The following is a 20,656-nucleotide window of genomic DNA, read 5'->3' as shown; positions in this document are numbered from 1 at the left end:
TAGTTCACCACGAACATGAACTACTAACCAGCTACACTACAATCAAGAGACAGATATACATATGTGGATCCACCCATCCAGGTTTTGGTCTTAAGCTGATTTTGGTGATATACTCTTTTTCAAAAAAAAAAAACCTGCTAGTTTTACATTAGATGTACCATTGCTTGAAAGTTATCTCATGAAGAATAAACTTCAGAGTACGCATTAAGTCCATGCTGGCGGAAGAAAGATTTAACTACTATAGTATTGTACATCATAGTTCCTTATAACAAACTGAATAGGATAAAGTCCTCATCATTTTCACTGTTAGTATCTGAAAACACAAGATTAGTCATCAGTGGAGGAGGAACTGGTTGCACCCCAGAAACAACAGTGAACTTTCAGGAATTACCATGGCATGCAGAGTTTGGATATGTCATCTTGAGAAGTCTGTCTGTTACATTGCTACCGTAGCTTGAGAGTTTACCAAAATCTATGCCTATGCTGATGACAGACTTTCTACAATGTTAAAGCAATTGATGTTAATACAGCCCAGATGTTAGGAGATCAAAAGGAGTTCATTGTCCTAACAGGATCCAAATTCATTTTATGAGCTCTGTATTTGTGCTTACAGCCCAAGTATAAAGCTGGTTGTGATAGTAGTCATTTTTCCCTCAGTGTTCCCACTGCAGCTTCCTTGCTTACAGCCCAAGCATAAAGTTGGTTATGACTGTAGTCATTTTTCCCTTGGTATTCCCACTGCAGCTTCCTTGTTTAGTTGATGTTTATGGTAGATACACTCTTTATATTGGCTGGATGCATATGAACATTCTTTATTCTTACAGTGATATGCAGATGTTATAAAACACCATGCTGAAATAAAAATGTAAACTCTAGCCTAACGACTAACTGGCCTTTGTAAGGTCAGCAAAATGCAGAGGGTAAAACCCAATCAAGTATGACAGGGCTGTTTGTATCCAGACTGCTGCCAACACATGACATCATCATGGAGTACAGGTTCTGATGCCGACACATGACATCATCATAGAGTGCAGGTTCTGATCAGCAGGTGTCTCTATGTGGTCCTGCTGTCTCATACTATTTTCACCTACTTAATGTGCATTGTATGAAAAAAAAAAAACTTTTCTAACTGTTCTACAGCAGATAAGTATACAGGATACTGCAACAAATTGAAATGTACATAGTCTAAAAGTCCATTTACCAGAAAACAATAAATTGGCATCAAGAAGTCTTATAAAACACAACTAAACAATATTCTGTTGGCATAAATGTTACTATATTCTCTAATCACGTATTTTTACTAACTGCTTGAGACCCATTTCACATCATCAGAAGTAAAGAAATATGGAAATAAAAAATGGATGCCAGACAAAGTGTTTCCAAATAACTGTGCACCCACCTTCCTCCACCCAGTTAATGACATACACTGTTAATTGATGCCAACATAAAGGCTTAGGAGCATGAAACCTAAGGAATATTGTATATTAGGTTGGTCTTATACATTTCTGCAACCAGTGCTAGCTAGGATCCTTTTTCTTGCTTCTACTTACTGCAGTTGTTGTTGTGTGTGTGTGTGTGTGTGTGTGTGTGTGTGTGTGTGTGTGTGTGTGTGTGTGTGTGTGTGTGTGTGTGTGTGTGTGTGCATGCACATTAGGATAGATATGCTGCTTTTATTATGAAGCTACCCCAAAAGACTGTTGTCATGCCTGTTTAAGTAGAACCACAGCTATTTCTTAATGATTTTATATAAAAAAGCAAAACATGTCACTGCAATTTTGACCTGCCTATGTTGTTTTTGAAAACCATGTTGATACTATGATCTATAGGTGTGCTTCTCAAATAACTGCATTCATGGGAACATTTTTACATGGAACAGTTTTGACTTCCACATTTAGATAAATATGATTTTTTACAACAGAAACATGGTCTGAATTATTCAACCACTTCATATTTTTATGAGGCTTTCAATGGAGTCTCTTTGAGACCAGGTTGCATATAATGATGTTATCCTCAGGTTGCTCTCTTGTACCAGCATGATGCTCTCATTTTTATCCAACACTCCTTGTATTCAGTGATCACATCTCTCTCTCTCTCTCTCTCACCATCAATTATGTAGTCCTAGGTTACATGGTTATACAAGTCACATTTTGTCTCAGTAAGCTGTACATCACTATACCCCTAAGTTACATGACTATATGCATCCCATTTTGTGTCAGTAAGCTGTACAGCACAGTAGCCCTAAGTTAAATGATTATACATTTTGTGTCAGTAAGTTGTATGGTACTATGGCTATAAAAGTTCAAACCTTTGCATTTGACATAGAACTCAGGGATGAACTCTGATTACTAGTTTAGATACACACATACATACAACAGTGTATTTCTAGTCCAAATGTTTATTATGCAATGTATATACAGCACTGTATATAAATTAAATGCTTTACAGAGTCCTAAATAGACTTGCAGAGCTATATCTTATGATGTTGGAAACCTGGCTTTTAAACCAAATCTAAGAACCACAAAATGAAACTACAGTAAACTCTCTGTTAACCAGTACCCATGGGGATTGGTAGTGCCGGATAACTGTAGTTTCTGGTTGCTTGAGAGTTACTATTAAAAATAGGCCTGACTAATACTGTATCCTATACTATTTGTTTGGTTTGACTTGTTCTTAGGTTGGGGAGAGAGGAAATGTATTCCTATCTTCTTTTTTAAAACTATAAAACTCTAAAAACGTAAGGTATGGTTCTGCGCTGGGGGGGGGGGCAGGAAGTGCAACACAAAAACTGTACTGCATTTCTGCAATTTCTGTTTCTGGTTGCTTGAGTTCCAGTCAGCTGAGAGTTTACTGTATACAGTCCATTCATTTACAGAAGTCATGGGATCATTCTAGGAGCAGGCTGTGACTCATAAAAGAGAGAAAAAATAAATGAAGTTCTCAGCACTGAAACTACCTATGAGTGAACTAAAGATTTGATTGTAGCACTTATCATGCACTATTCAGAGGTAACTGTACACCCTTCCAAACAGAGCAAGAAAACTGAGGTTAATTAAAGTGCCACTAAGCAGGCATAGAAGGATAAAGTCCTGCCTGTGACACAGGTGACCCAGGTTCAGCCGGCAGTTCAGACACCTGTTGGAGCTGGTATGGGGAGGTGAGGGAATGATGAGGTTTAAACCTGTTCACCTTCCCTCAGGGGCACGGTGGGTAAGTGCATGTCTATAGTGGGATCTGCAAAGGAAGACCCAGATCAAATGGACATGCTTTCTAAAAGGAAGCAAGGCTATGATTGTGTTTTTTACATAGACTCATGAGTGTTAATTGTAAGACTCATTGGATGCTATGGACATGTGCAGGAGTCTGACAGGGCTAAAAAAAAAAACAGATGGCTGCCTGAATGACCATTCCCATTACTGGCTGCCACCCACTAGTAGCAGGGGACTGACTCATAGTGAAGACTTTGATAGTCAGCAAGCAGTGGGTAGGAAAAAAAAGTGCCATGAACCCAAACTCTAAAACAATGTCCCCCAGCAGTGCAGCTACAAAGTTTAGTCATCCACTGAAAATAAACAGTAATCATGAAGGCTTTTCCAAGAGGCGACTGGGGGGTTGTGATATGCAATGGGAAGGATATAAGAATCTAGACAGAGGCTAGTGGCAATGGAGAGGGCTATGCTGTGGGAAAAGTATATTGTACAAGTGCTTGAATCTCACTTGTATCATCAAAAATAAAGTACATGCAACATCTGTCACAGTTTAAAAGTAGTATATGTGTGTCATATAACAGCTTTATGGCAATAAAAACACACATGGAATTTCTTTATCTTAAAATGGACAGTTTAAATATAAATAACAAAAAATGATTTGTAATTAACACAATTTTTTCATCAGTTAAACACAAGCAGTATCATTAAAAAACAAAGAAACATCATACATTTCAACAACATATAAGAAATATTTGGCCATCTTAGGCCACCCATTTTCTTACTTTCTGCATCAGATACAAACTCTTAATGGTTTATGTTTTTTTCCTAAGCTTGGCTTAGAAATAACTTTATACTCGTCCCATGTGATCTTTTATTCTGTGCAACTGCTAGGTACCTTCACTTCTTTAGCAAGGCTGTTACAATCACTCACCACCCCCTCTAGGTAAAATACTTTCTTGTGTATCCACTGAGTTTTTGTCTTAGATTTTTCAAAGTTTTTTATTATCATATCTCTTTTTGAAAAGATATAGCAACTTGAACTCCAAAGATTACCTACAGGTATTTAAATCTTTCTGTCATATCCCCCTGTATTTCCTTTTTCCATGATCATACATATCAGCTTACAATATACTTGGCTGAGGGGTAAATGGAAGAGATTTCAACTTATCAGTCTCATTCTGACAAGGCTGAATTCATCAGTCATGGTTTCACGCATGCATAAAAAATGCTGGTGCTGTTAATGTGTGCCAGTAATGATCCTCTGTGGGCAAACGTTTGCATTTTATACATAGTTGAGTGGCTGTGGCGGTTATATATTTAAGTAAGGGGGGGGAGTGAGAAGGTTTAACCCCTTGCAAAAAATGTATTAAAGAGCTTTTCCTGAACTGAACCTTCAACCATTATTTCAATTGGCTGAAGCTGAGGCTTGTTGACATTCAGAAAACATTGGGGAAGTTACATATTAAAAATAATAAAAGTAACACCAGAAGCAAAGCATAGGCAGCAAACTAAATAAAACTGTTTTAATAAAACAAATAAAAACAGTGAGCACTTTCTCACAATATATGCTTCATCAGACCAATAAAATACTTCATTCCATTTCACATTTAAATACATCTACCCATATAACAGTTATCAAATCAAAACAACACACATATTTCCTATGCAAATCTCTAGACTTGAGCACAGGTCTTAAAGAGACCTTGTCATTTAAACCTGGCTTCTTATCTGCCTGTAACCTCACTATCCAGTGTAGTTCCCTATTCTCAGTAAAATTCCTGAGATCTCCTCCATGTGGCTCCATGTATACTGCTCAAGTCTAGAAATTTGCATAGGTAATATGTGGGTTGTTTTGATTTGATAACTGTAATGGAGTATTTTATTGGTCTGATGAAGCACATATTGTGTGAAAATGCTCACCAGTTTTATTTGTTTTATTAAAACGGTTTTATTTAGTTTGCTGCCTACACTTTGCTTCTGATGCTACTTTTATTACTTTTATGTATTATTTTGTTTAAGTTGTACCAGTTTATCCTTTGGATGTTTCCACGTGTGAATTGTACTCTAAGTTACATATTAATCCCTTGATGTTCTTCTTTGTATGAGGGTTGATAAACAACATACATAAAAAAGTTATTTCATCTTGTCCAAACTAAACAACAATGAGGTCTTTACAACTGGACACATTTCTACAGATGAAGAATCACAGGATGTCATAAATTAATATTTTCTTGTTTGTTTGTTTTTTTAACTGGGAATAATTCTTCTTTTCCATGCCTGTACCCAACTGACTTTATTATAAACCAGAATTACCTCCTTCAGCAATGACTGCTTGAGTTTATCTACTGCAGATTACAAACTGACAGGTCATTGGTTTTCATCCTGTCTCACTTCCAATATTGTGAATGGAGTCACATCTGCCCTCTTCTAACCTTAAAGAACCATATTTTCCTTCCATGATTTGGTACAAAAGGTTAGTTAGAGGTATTACAGGTTCTACATCAGTTCACTAAGAACTCTTGGGTGATCTTTCCAGGCCCAGTTACCATGTGTGCCTTTAGCTTTTACAATTATTTCATAACAATTTCCTCTAAGAAAGCACTGAGATGATATAGCTCCATTTTCTGAGCCAAGTAACTGATTGTGTAAATTTCCCTTCTGCTCCTTATTAAACTCACCGTTGACTAACTAGCCATGCTTTCTTAGCATCCTTTCCTGCACATCTCCAATCTATTAAGTTTCAGTGCTCCTCGCTTTATCTTTCTTTGTTACTTTGTGTATCTGTGAAACATTTTGTCTTCTTTCCTGATTGAACTGCCAACCTTTTCTTCAGACTTCAGAGTTTGTGTTTATTTTCTTACGCCTTTTGTTTCTTATTGCATCAGTTAGTATTGTTTTCTGTCTTCCTAATTCTGTTTTCTTATGTTGCCTAAATGCTATATGATTTCACAGAGATTTGAGTCTATCATGCCTGAGTGATGCAGAGCTTTTCTCTCTTCTTGATTTGTATATTGGTATCATGCAAACATCTGCTGTTTATTCAGTGTCAGTTTTTATGTAGGCCACTTGTTCATACTTATTATATTTACCATTCTTTGTTAGATTTTACCTGAGGAATTGTTGTATCCTGCCAGCTTGCTTCCCTAAAATATTAATAAAATGTAGATGCACCTTTGTGTATGGATTCATCCAAATATTTGTGATCAGCAATCTTCAGACAAGACGTGACATAAAATCATCAAATATCTTTATTCACAAAAAAACTGCAAAATGTTATGAAAGAACTAAATAATATTGCAACATTATGCTTATGAAAATGTTGTCAAGCATGATTTCTTTTTGATTGCAGACTTTTATTTCTTATCATTTGGAATATTATAAATGACAGCACATCAGCTTACATTGTAAGTGTCTTTTAAAAGAAGAATAAGAAAAACTGAGCTGGAAACATTTAAAAAGAGAGTAAGTATTGAAATACAGTATATAACAAATGGTAATATGTCTTCATATTTATAAAAGTGCTAAGTGTTTGTCTTTATACTGGGACTATACATTTAATACTAGTCCTTGTTTGATACTACATATGCAGAACATAACCTTACTGGTAGCCAATACAATATTTTATTCTCCTGCATGGCTCACTAACCTTGAGACTTCACTCCATATTACAAGTAATATGTGGCAGCCATAGCTGAACTCTGCTCACTTGCTGTTGCTTTGCAATTTGACAACTACAGAAGACACTCTGTCAAGCATGTTTACATGTACATTTTGTAAAAAAGAATACTGAAATGCTGCAAGAGGAAAACTGCATAATTTTAAAAGTTAAATGCGTACACCTTATTTACACTTAAAACATAAAACCATAACACATTGTTGATAAAAGCCTTAATGCAAAAGTTATGTTTAAAGGACAACTACCAGCAGAAACTATATGCATAAAATATTTTCATGTGTGTGTAAGTATATGTGTATGTGTGTGTGTGTGTGCATATAATAACGATATAATATAATACATACACACACACACACACACACACACACACACACACACACACACACACACACACACACACACACACACACACACACACACACACATATACACACACACACACACACACACACACACACACACACACACACACACACACACACACACACACACAGTTCTGAAGCAGTTGGTTGAACACATTCTTTAAAACAACAAAACAGGTTCTTTAGTTGAAATGGGAATTGTCAGCTTGTTTGGTCCGTTCCCATTTCTTCACTGAAGTAGCAGCAGTTTTGTGTGTAAACAACAAGGAAACAAAGTTTTTCCTTTTCCTCACTGGAGTACAGTCTTGGATCTGTTATGTTTAATTATAGTCGACATGGAAGGTAACACAATGCATAGATAATACAGACTTTCTAGACAAACTTGACACCTTCTTCAGCAGATTTGAGGAGCCAAACACCTCACAAAAGAAACTACCCATGGATGGAGATGCCATAATGCTATGTCTCCACCTGCAAGCAGTCCAAAAGAACCTAAGAAAAGTCCACCCAGGTAAGGCAGCAGGTCCTAACATGATTCTGGGTTGTCTCCTCAAGGACTATGCAAATCAACTGGCACCTGTCTTCACTGACATCTTCAACAGATCTCTCAGACAGGCTAGTGTGCCAAGATGCTTCAAGTCTATCATCATCATTCCCCTGCCAAAGAAGTCATCCCCAGTCACATTCAATGACTACCAATCCATTGTACTCACACCGGTGGTGATGAAATGCTTTGAAAGGATGGTCAAAGAGCATATATCATCTTTCTGCCTGCATCTTTTAATCCTTTACAGTTTGCTTACAGACCAAATCACTCCAATGCAGACGCTATATCCCTGGCACTATATCACACCTTGAACCACCCTGAAGACAAAAATTGCTACGTACATATGCTGTTCATAGACTTCAGCTCAGCCTTCAACACTGTAATACCACAGCAGCTGTTGTCTAGACTAAGTCAACTTGGCATAGGAAATACACTCTGCAAATGGATCCTCGACTTTATGACAGACAGGCCCCAATCCGTTCGACTTGGCAAGAACCACTCACGATGCATCATGTTGAACACAGGGGTCCCACAAGGTTGGTTACTAAGTCCACCTCTCTTCACAATACTGATGCATGACTGTTCTGCAAAACATCAGATAAATCACATCATCAAGTTTGCAGACGATACCACCCTGATTGGCCTCATCAGAAATAACAATGAAGGAGCATACAAAGAGGAAGTGACTCTCCACATGGTGCACCAACAACAATGTAGCACTATATGTTGACAAAACAAAATAAATCATTGTTGACTTCAGGAGGAAGCAAGGGTCCCATGCACTCATCACCATCAGTGGTACAGCAGTGAAAAGGGTAAAATGCATCAAATTCCTAGGGATGCACATCTCAGATGACCAAAGCTGGGCAACAAACACCTCCAGCCTTGTAAAAACAGCCCACCAATGCCTCCACTTCCTCTGGTGACTTCGCAGAGCAAACCTCCCCTCCTACTTCCTCATGACCTTCTACATGGCTACGATCAAAATCATACTGACTAACAACATCACAGTCTAGTATGGAAACTGCTCATATACAGATCACAAGGCATTAGAGAAGGCTGTAAAGCAGGCCAAGAAAATCACAGAATCAACCCCTCAGTCCTTACAAAACCTTTACTCTTGCAGATGCTATGGCAGGGTCGTGAAATTGATAAGTGACAAGTATCATCCTGCACATGGACTGTTCCACCTCCTGTCTTCAGGGAAATGATACAGAAGCATCAGGTGTAGAACATCAAGATTCAGGAATAGTTTCCACAAGCAATCAGACTACTGAACAATTAACCTTAACAATGTCAACACTTCCTCAGTTCATGAGAACACCATAAGTGTAATATGACTGTCTTTACTGTCATAGAATTAAATTATTCTGTTTATCTAAGCTATGCAATCTGAACTAAATTATTATTTGAACAAGTACGGGAACTGTGAATTATGCAATGCTGTTATCTGATCTTAAAAATGGTGGTGGGTAAGTTATCTATGTGTGTATTTATACCTCTACTGTCTAGAGTTTCTTCCATTATATGATTCCTTCACCCTCTTGTGAAAACTGTTTTTCAATGCACATGAGACTGAAGCAACAAAATTTCATCCAGTGATAAATTGCATTTGTTGATCTGAATGACAATAAAGTTTACTTTCACTTTGACTTTTTATTCCTATAAAATATTTATTTTCTTAAGTAATAGGTAGGCCGATCATGCCACAACCCCAGCCAAAGGCAGGCTCCATACTGAAATGTTAGGAATCAATGGGCCAAGTCCTGACATGGTAAAAAAAGACCAAAAAATCCAGAACAGCAAATATTGAACACTGCTCTTCAGCTTTGCACTTCTTTTTTTTTCTGTAGGGGACAAAACACCCTGCATCCCAGTACCTCCAAACTTAAATTTCCCTACTCTGAGATTGCAATAACACAAAGAAAAGGGAATATTCCAAGAAATGGCAATCTGAGACTTAGTATATGTAAATTTAGACTTTCAGCAATTCAGTCTCCACATTACAGGAATTGCTTATACAGGTCCTATTATTTCAAATGGTTTCCAATGCAGACATCCTACTGAAATGTCAGGATTTGAAATGCCGAGTCCTAACATTCTAAAAATAACAGACAGAAAATCCAGGAGATGAGCGAATACTGAACATTGCTCTTCTCCTTTGAACTTCTTTTTTTGCAGGGGAAATGCCCCCCACAACCCCCAAACCCATACAAACTATCTCCAAGCTCCCATAACTCAGAGAAAAGGAAATATTAGGAAATGGCAGTCTCAGATTTAGTATGTGTTAATCTGGATTTTCAGCAATTCAGTCCCACATTCCAGGATTTACTCATTCTAGTCTTGATCTTTCAAACAGTTACTCAAAAAGGGATTATCATAGAGAAACACAGTTAGCATACTACGAAGAAATAATGCAATATCTAGCCAGATAAATACATAGCTATATAAATAGTTTTGTTTGTTTTGTAATTAAGAGTTCACACTGAAGGGTGAAGGGCTATTTGAGTAGGAAAGAGGAATACCAAATAAATTCACTAATGATGGGAAAACTAATTCAAGCTGATACAGGACAGTCAGAAGTCTGACTTGGAAATAAAGAAAGAATTTAAATAAAAAATTAGTTTACAATGGTAGAGTTCATATGAGTTAGAAAAGTGATAGAATTTATCTGTTAAGAAACAACATCTAGTAAAAACTAGCAAAAAAAGAAACCAAAACAAAAAAAAAAACACAAAGAAGCCTCTTTGAGTTGCATAAAATCTTTTACTGGTGTCTCCTAGAACCTCGGCTCATGCCTTCATGGGATAAATTACATGCCAGAAAACTATTCCTTATATAGTGCATCAATCAACACCACATTTTAAACATTTTCATGTTAAAGTGAAAACGTCCCTTTTAACCAAAGAGAACATAGCATAAAGTCAAAGACACGTTGGTATTTCTATTATTGTTCCCAAACATTCCCCATGCTGAACTAAACATTGAAATTTACACTTTAACATGAATATGTTTAAAATGTGGTGTTGATTGATGCACTATATAAGGAATGATTTTCTGGTGTGTAATTTATCTCATGAAAGCATGAGCCGAGGTACCAGGAGACACCAGTAAAATATTTTATGCAACTCAATGAGGCTTTTTTGTGTATTTTTGTTAGAATTTATCTGTTCTCACATTCTGCTTTTCTATACATTTATAAAATTAGAAAAGTCATCAGAAACTAAAATGATGTAAGGTGCTCTCTGCAGAGACAAGTATTAACTATTTTTATTAATTTGTTAACTAAGTAAAGTCACCAGGCACTGGCCTCTTTTCAGTGTGAACCCAGGAGTACTATCTGGTTAAGAGGTTTGCTCAGTCATACAGCAGGCAAATGGAGGCTGAAGGTATCAAACCCAGGACTACAGTGTCAAAGGAAATAACAGCAAAGTTAAACACATAATAATTAATTTAATGGCAAGCAAGTAGCAAAGGGAAAACAGCTTAAGAGGTAGTAACACAACATTCTAAGAGAATGGCAGAGCTAAGAATCAAATTCCACCAGTGTGAACTGAAAAAAAGCTTTGACTGATCTGATTCCAGGTATATGAAAGTGGGATAGCAAGATGATAGAAACCACTGGGTGATGATATACCATTTAGAATGCGAGGGGACAAAGAGGTTTCCTGACCTGTAGTACGCATACCACTTAATCTGCACAACAGTAGTTCACCACGTATGAATACAATCCTCCTGTTGATGAATCTTCTCATCCAAAATTGATAGGTCTAACATGATCTATAAACAAAGCTAAATATTTGTGGATGTGAAATTCTGTACCTAAAGGGGAAAAAAGCTCACTAATGAAGACAACAAAGAGGAAGGGCCAAGGACCAGATTTCAGGATGTGCATTCATATAAATCTTCTTGGCACTTTTGTAGGGCACTCTAGCCCATTTTCCTCAGACTAAGTCAAACAATCTCTGTACTTGATTGTTTAACACCTGTTACAGTTAATAAGCTTGCTGCAGATTAATCCAAGACCCCCCCACCGACATAGTGGAAAAGTAACTATCTAAACAGGGATTCAAGAGACCTTTTAATTTGTATTAAGTAGCAGTAAATAAATTTATATACAGGGCAGCAGGGCAGATCAGTGGTAAGGCTTCTGCTTCACATTCCCTGGCTCTGTGGTTCATTCCTGATCTCCAGTCACTTTCTGGATAAATCTACATTTTGTCACATGACTGTTTTTCCAGTAGGTACTTTTTTTTTTCTTCTTGAACAAAATCTGCTGGTTGATTGGTTACGTGAATTTACTAATATATACACACATATACATACATGTAATTTTATATATACATGTAAATACACACGCACACACACACACACACACACACACACACAGACACACACACACAAACATACACACAGATGCATGTATAACACACAGTCATGTGTGCGAGTGTGTTTGTGTGGTAACCCTTAAATTAGTTGACTGCTTTAATGCTGTATTAGTCCACAGCCTTCCTGCCTGTTGCATTTCATTGACATGAAACCTGATCAACTTTTTTGTAAAATCAACACAATACTGGGCATGGGAAATATGCCCTTTCCCCAGTATTGTGAGATCTCAGAATTTCTACATTTAATTAGGAGGAAGCATGGGAGGAGACAGGGAGGCTTGCCCCCTGCAAAAACATTGTTTTAATTTGCATGCCTCAAGGTTATGTCTGGGAACATGAGCACTGGATGGTCAACATTTTTTGTCGACCTTTTTTTCTTTGACATTTAGGTTGTCAATCTATTGAAGTTTCAATTAACTTTAATATATATATATATATATATATATATATATATATATATACATATACATATATGGGTCCTCTTCATATGGTCGACTTTTCAGAAAGTCAACTTTCATATGGCCAAGACCATATGATTGACTTTTGAAAAGCCGACCATGGGGAACCGCTATCTCCGTACAGTGCAGAATGGGAAAAATTCCTCTTCTGCACTGTAGTGCGATCTCGGAGTTGGTATATTTAGGTTGCGGGGGTGGGGGTGGGGGTGAAGCCCCCCCCCCACAGGGAGTGCAGGAGGGCTTGCCCCCTGCTAACAGTTGAAAGGTAAATGTTTGGTGTTTGTTATGTGTTTATTTTACATGGTCGGCTTTTCGAAAGTCAATCATATGGTCTCGGCCATATGAAAGTCAACTTTCTGAAGAGTCAACCATGTAAAGTAGACCCATATATATATATATACATATATATATATATATATATAGAGAGAGAGAGAGAGAGAGATTTATATATATAAATATATATATATATATATATATATATATATGCACAGTATGTGTGTGTGTGTGTGTGTGTGTGTGTGTGTGTGTGTGTGTGTGTGTGTGTGTGTGTGTGTACCATGAATTCATCTTCAGGACCATATCACTTGTACAGTTAATATTTAAACTCAAAAAGCTTAGTTTTCTTAATACATGCAGATGACATGAACAAATGAAGTGAAAAAAAAAATAATGAATGGTGCAGCAAATTATTTTTTGGTTTTGCATGTTGTGCTGTTCATGTTGCAGTTTGATTTAAGTTATATTTTTTTGTTTTTATTTTATTTTATTTTTTGTAATATTACCTCTGTTCCATATCAATTGCTTTGATTTTCCATTTCCAGTTATACTCTACTTGACATACTGGATAGACTGCATTAAAGACAGACAACAACTAGTGAAACTATGGTCTCTTGTCAGTACAAGTTGTTTAAGGATTAAAACCTTCTATGTTTAGTATCTGCATAAAAGATTGATACTATATTTATAATGTGTTTCATATCATACACATCTATAGACCACTATGCAGTACATATGCATCTACAATTTTATTACTGAAACAAAAGTAGCAAGCTCAGAAAAGAATGATTTTGCAAACAAATTTAAATTAAAAAATATAAAAGAAGAAAAATGCTAGTGGTGTTGATCTAGTAAGGCAGGATGTCTGCATTTTGTTGCAGGAGGTCAGGATGTATAAATGTATTGAAATTTCACTGGATTACAGCTGTGTACCATATTTCCATGTAGACAAAACAATAGGCTGATTTGGGGTGGAAAATTGAGACGCTGCATAGGCTTAGGCATGTCTGCCAAGAAACGCATGCAAATTAAATGTTAAGACCATGACCACATAGATGTTTGATTAGGAAGATTTAGTGTTTATAGGGGCATCTGGAAGACAGCTGCCAGAACTGGATGCAATACATAACACCTGCCCATTTCAGCCTCAATGACTCCCAGTGGATATTCCATTGCCAACTTTATCAAGATCTAGAATGGTCAAGATTAAATGGCCAAGGAAATATGTAGTTTCCTAATTTTATATAATTGTGTCACAGAGAGAGGGCCCCCCCAGATGAACTGAGGTATACACAGCACAGAATGGACATTTGTACAGTCATTAGAATTGATGTATTTACTGCACTGTAAAAGTGATACAGTAAAGGCTTTTTACCACATGATTTAAAAATCTGAAATATTAAGTATGTAATATAATACCTATTTATGAAAAGCTTTAAAGATATCACTGTGGGCAATGCATGTGAGTAACTATGTTAGTTATTGCAAATATTTCCAGCTATAACATCCTGAGTGTAATTCCCCCAGTATAATGCTGGCTTAATGTCCGCCTTTTTAATAATTCCATGAAGCTGCTTTTGATTTAAAAACTTAATTTAAAGAAAAACATTCTTCTGTAAAGAGACACATTTACAAATGTATCTAAAGCTGTGCAAGTAACTATAACTGCTATTAAAGACCGTTATATGTAACACAATTCAAATTACTTTAGACTTGTCTATTGTGCATTGTCATCCACTAAATGCAAAGCTTCTATAGTAAATTATGTTCACCTGAGAAAATGTTTATATTGAACAAATACATACTTATTAACATTCTAAGCAGTCCTAGGCCATGTTTATTTAAAAAGTCTGATAAATGCCCTCACTTTTGTAACAGATTAATAGACCGAGATGCACATTGTTTAGGGTCTACAGTATGGACACAATCCTTATCAGACATAAAAGCAGATAATTTTGTAACCAAACTTGGCTGAGCTAGATAGAAATTATACACAGTGTACCAAGCAAAGTTCAATGAAGAGAACAATATTATTTTTATAAGGACATTGACACTGCTGAAGTGACACCCCAACCCCATGAGTAAAAATAGGAAAAAGGGGGATGGATGTGCATTACTTCCAACATGGGGATTTAAATCTCTGACAAGACCCATTTTCACTGTACCTACATGATGATTAAGAGAAACAAAGACTGAGAGTTGTCTTACAAGTAAAACAAAACTAAATATTAAGACCATGCAATAAAAATTGTATAATATTAAGGAAATGGGGGTATGGAATTATCTTTGAGAGAGCACATATTTAAAATTAATATATACACACTGGGTGTATTGTGATGCATAAGGCTGATGACCTGCCACTGTGTCCATTAATTTTTAATTAACTACATAGGATGAAATATTCTGATTTTAAAATGGTCAGCATTTTTTTCCAATAAAACAATTTGCTGATACATGGAAATATCTCTATAGTGTTAACCTGCTTTAAAATCACATCAAAACTATCAGTTACTGATATTTTAGCTTCATATTAAACACTTGAGTATCTTAATCCATTAATGTGTGATTCTTAGCAGTAAGAATTACAATATTTTACTACCTCTACAATACTGGTACTATGCACTAAATGCAAAGGTTTTGCAAAAGGAAAAATATGCTAATGCATAAACATTACCAGCAATATATTAAATAGGACACTGCAGAAAAAGTATTACTGCAGTTATTAGAAAATGTACATTGTCTCTGTGGCATGTATAATTCTAAAATATCAACTGTCATACAACCATATATTTGTAAAATGTTTCAAATATTACATTTCATTACACCACAGTATTTATAATTCTCACATGCTGCACTGTACCCTCAACATATATGTAAAAAATACAGTTCCATGGTGCTCAGTGATAAATTCCTGACTATGCCATAGGGAAAATTAGTTTTACTGATGGCTAAGATGCCTGTAGCAGCTGGTCAGGAAAGTTGGGAGTGAGTGGTTGTGCTGGCTTACCCATCCAGGGGCAGGTGATGGAGGTATTTCTGCCTTGTGACAGGGATGACACATAGTAAAAACACTACATATTCACCTAGTGGGGTTCTAAGCTGGCACCACATGCTCTACAAGTACAGTAATCACACTAGAATGCAGAGACATGCTTCCCCCTCAGGTGGTAGCAATTGTGGGCTCGGAGAAGCTACGGAAGGGAGCTGCTTCCAGGGCAGAGACAATAGGCCACCCCCAGGACCAGCAAGCCGGGCCACTCCTTATTGCACAACTCCTGCTCCAGAATGGATGGCTGATGGGATTCCTGGGCTGGAGTAAATGGGCTGTAGGGCTCTTTACTAGATCCCATTCTCCTGGGATGAATGAGTCAATTGTGTGACAGTTGAGTAACCCTTAGGCAAGGTCCTGGAGGAAGCAAAAAAAAAACATACCTGTAAAAATAAGCCATGTTTAAAACTTTACTGTACAGTTACTTGGATCACTAAAAAAAATATTTATTTAATATTTTTACAAGTAAGCTTACCAAGATGCCATTTTTGTTAGTAATGATAGAATTCCACTTATGCACCCACATAACGGTTGTAAACATTTAGAATGTAGCTAACCATTTTGATTTGTTCCTGCCTAAGGTACAGTAGTTTCCCATTTTATTTTCTGTTTATTATAATGCTTTTTTTATCTAATTCTTTCATTTAGCTTTTCTCATGTTTAATTGAGAATGAGTGTACAGAATGTTTACCATAACAGAACATTCTTGAAGACTCTACTAAGTTCTAATTCAAAATGCACTTGTCCAAACTGACCATATTCAAATTAGTTATAATCAAGCAAACACAATGTACACCATGGTGAAAACTTTTTAAAACTAGTTTATTTTGTGCAATAAGGTGGTGATAAAACTCCAGTTATTAAAATGCATATTCATCAGGGTTATAATAATATACATTTTGCTAATCTTTTCAAGACTTCATGGCTGCCTTTTTTTTTTTTTTGCTTAAATCTGCATCTTCCTGAAGTTGGAGGGACTACAGTGGTGAGGCAGAAGCTGCATTCCAGGATGGTGCAGATAACTGTATTCCAGAAGCTAATGTACAGTTTCAAAAATCCCAGCTATACCCTGCATATTCACTGAAAGAAATACATGCCTTTTTTTACAAGTAAAGATGTACATAGGTTTTTCAACCAATAATATAATCAGGATAGCCAGAGATCTGTAAGCATGAAAGCTTTTTTTTGTATTACTTTTGGCCCCCATGTCTGATGACCCTGAAGCCTCCCTTTGAACAGACATTACTTGGTCTTAGGGAAGCTATCATGCAGGCAGCAATGATGGTGCTTTGTGCTCTCACTGGCTTCCCATTCATGACAGCGTTCTCATTTATGACCTACCCCTAACCCTGGTAGAGACATGAACATTTGCCTCACTCCAAGGGGCACCTATGCTCCTCTTCCTGTGTATGCATGCTCTCTGATATACAATGACATCAGCCACCATCACCAGTTTTGGTGAACAAGCCCACATCTTCCCCAAACAAGCCTGCCACTTTATGACAAGCCCTTGCTCTACAGTCAAAGCACTGTCATTACAGCAGTGACATGAGCTAAGCGGGAACCACCATCCACCCCAGGATGGACATTAGTGAAAGTCATATCACGTGGTCTGTAGCACTGACACAGGCCAAAATTTAATGGTGCTGCTTCATATGTTTAGAGCCCTTCTGAAAAAAAAATTGAAACAACAAAATGTTAGACCATGCTTTGGATGGCATATGTTCCCTAACTTTATGAACATTCATGAGACATACAGTAAAATCTCATTTAACCAGCACCCATAGGGACCGGTAGATGCCAGATAAGTGTAGTTTCCAGTTGCTCGAGAGCTGCTTTGCAATCTTTGATTGGCTCTTATACCAGCATATGAGTTGATCAAAAATCGTAAAGTGGAGCCTCTTCTGTTCAGTGAGGAACAGGGGGCTGTTCCGCATAGAACAGAGGAGGCTCAGCTTTGCAATTTTTGATTGACTCACTTACCAGCATATGAGCCAATCAAAACTGTTGGTTCCTTGATAGTGCCAGTTGCTTGAGTTCCGGTTAATGGAGACTCTACTGTAGTTCCTGTTCTAACAAGGGGATTCTGCTCATTATGCCATGCGGTTTAGGACCAGCATAGCAGTATTACGGGAGCAAATGATTTACGTTTGCCATAACATTTTCACACAGCTCAGAGTGAACTTCACTAAATGCTTCGGCTGTTCAATCCTTGTCACTAACTGGATTACTATGTTTAAACAGTGCAACTATTGAAATTACTTCTGCAGCATACTGACAACTTTAATTCCTTACCCAGTAGCAGTAGCTTACAAAGACACTGAAAAAAGAGGAGTGACAGCAAATATATACCTCTGATATTCCCACTGTGACTTCTGAAGCAGTTGTCTAGACACTTATTGCTTATTCATTTTCATTTGTTTATCAGAAAAGTTTAACTAGGCCATACAAGATATCTTTTCAGAGAAGGTCTGGAAAGAAAAGTTTCAGATTACATTAGTTCAAAATACAAACAGTATTTACATGGAGCAAACAGCTCATTGAACAACCTTCTTAATTAGGAAATATAATGGCTTCTACACAGAGGAAAATTGGTTAATGGAACAACTTAAATCATATGGAAAAAACAAGCAATGCATGTACAACAACACATATTCAAGACTCCCTTAATTACTTGTGTAGAACAATACATTAAAAGACTGCAGATACAGAATAACAAAATGTTAGGGGACTAGGAGCCCTTCAGAGATAACATATATACACATAGATAGATACTGTTATACCGTTGAGGTGAGTAATGATTAGACATAATGTAGGCAACACAATACTGTGTACTTATGATGAAAATCATTTTAGAGTAGTTGCTGAAAAGAAAACATGGACTGCATGCTGGCAAGAGAATGTTGCTGAAATGTCTACAGCCACATTTGAAAGTCAGGATTGTTGTTTGGTAAGCCATATGTAATAAACACTGTATCAATACTAGTAGCTTGAATGGTCAGTATTTCACAGTTTAAAGAGAAAGAGAGAGAGAGAGAGAGAGAGAGAGAGAGATGCTTCTGGACAGATTTAGCAGGGCAGGCAACCTGCCTCTGCAAACAAAGGGATTAGTTTTGTTGACATAAACAAAGGTGTGTGGAAGTGGAAAGAGGATACTCACTCACAATAACTTGAAAGTTGTGATTAACCAGGAGGTGAACAGCACTGACAAAGCCGGATGCTGAGTAAGAAAGTAGTTAGCTTGAATGTGAAACCTTGATGGTTTTCTAGTTTCCTGATAGTATATTGTTCTGAGGTTTGGCTGCATAGTTGAAATAAAGAGCATCACAATGAATATCCAATAGTTATTGTCTGAGATGCGGCCATGAACACAACATCCCACAACAGGACATACTCCCGTGTTCATAACAGACAGGTACCTGCAGCAGATTTACAGACTGACATAGTGCTGTTGTTGTTGGACTCCTATCAAGGGTCAGGCAGTTTAAATCAGATAACTAAGAATAATGTGAGTATTATGCATTCATTTAAAAGGCTGCTTCCTATGAATTATAGTCTGCCTTGAATCTTGCAAAGATATTAACAGCTCAGTGTATCATGAGGAGGCTATACACAGACTGCAGTGAAACTTGCAACTAAAGCCACATGCAAATGCACAACATCAAAGAACCTTAAAGAGAACTGGGCCACACAATACATACAACAGGAAATGAGCTTAGTTTGTAAGTAAAATATATATATATATAAACCACAATCTTCCTGACATTTAAATACGCAAAACTTAATTTTTAAATTGGTGATAAAATGCACATTGCAGCAGCTCTTGGCACCATCCCCAGTAACAAAACAGATACAAACATGATACTTTCTGGTGAATGGACAGGCCACCGTTTCTGGTGTAAGGAATAAGAGACATACAGCTGTCTTAGTATGTACATTATATATGTCATTTCTCTCCTCACAGATCATATGCAAACAAAGTAGTATAGTTTGACATCTGGTTAGTGTGTTCACTCCTGGGTGGTCTGTAATTCGTTCTGTCAGCCATTGGGTTCATCAGAATACCATGACAAAGTACATTACAGATGTTTTACTACCTTATTCTGCAAAAGTAAAATGTGAAGAGAAGCTTCTTCTGAATGAGGGTAAGTAGTCTCCTGTAGGATTACTGTTCGGTCTTATATAGCTATTCTCTTACAGTTCTGTGCTCATCTACTTCAACCATCTCACATTTCTATAAATAACATTTACAAAGATAATCTTACAGTACACCTTGGCTAAGCTTATAAGATGAAATCACAGCACTCAGGAATTTATGATTTCAAAGTCAGTTTAAAAAGCCTAAATGAAAACAAACCCATGCGTGATAACAAAAACTGAGCAAAATCAGTTTAAAAAGCCTAAGTGAAAAAAATCCATGTGTGATAACAAAAACTGAGCTTTTTAAAACACAATACACAAAGTCAAAAACACCAAATGAAGATACCAGCTATAAAAGGAAATCATAATGCAAAATAAACATTATTCCAATTATCGTATTGTATATTTATCATACTAACATGAGTAAACACACATTTATGTAGGAGACAAGCTCCCCTTTACTGTAGCTCATACTCCATCAAAGCCTAAAGTTGCGCAGCTATTAATAAAGTGGAAACATTGTTTTTACAAAAAATGTTGTAGCCATTTCAGAA

The 20,656-nt window shown here is 36.7% G+C and overlaps 1 long non-coding RNA gene across 5 annotated transcripts in view; it reads right to left on the bottom strand.

Annotated features, from left to right (window-relative positions):
- The window catches only part of LOC122795801, a 123,760-nt gene that overhangs the window by 44,662 nt on the left and 58,442 nt on the right, over window positions 1-20,656 (bottom strand). For 3 of the 5 annotated variants that reach the window (XR_006363859.1, XR_006363857.1, XR_006363861.1), the window contains one exon: window positions 7,328-8,375. The exons of the other annotated variants lie outside the window; for them this stretch is intronic. This is a non-coding gene — a long non-coding RNA (uncharacterized LOC122795801). Of the gene's footprint in view, window positions 1-7,327; window positions 8,376-20,656 lie in introns of those variants that run through there. 5 annotated transcript variants of the gene reach the window in all.

This window comes from Protopterus annectens, chromosome 2.part2 (genome assembly GCF_019279795.1).
Source record: "Protopterus annectens isolate FY-2018-M chromosome 2.part2, PAN1.0, whole genome shotgun sequence".
In the NCBI taxonomy this organism is placed as follows: domain Eukaryota; kingdom Metazoa; phylum Chordata; order Ceratodontiformes; family Protopteridae; genus Protopterus; species Protopterus annectens.
Note: the sequence above shows the minus strand (reverse complement) of the source record. Positions and strands in the feature narration are given on the sequence as shown.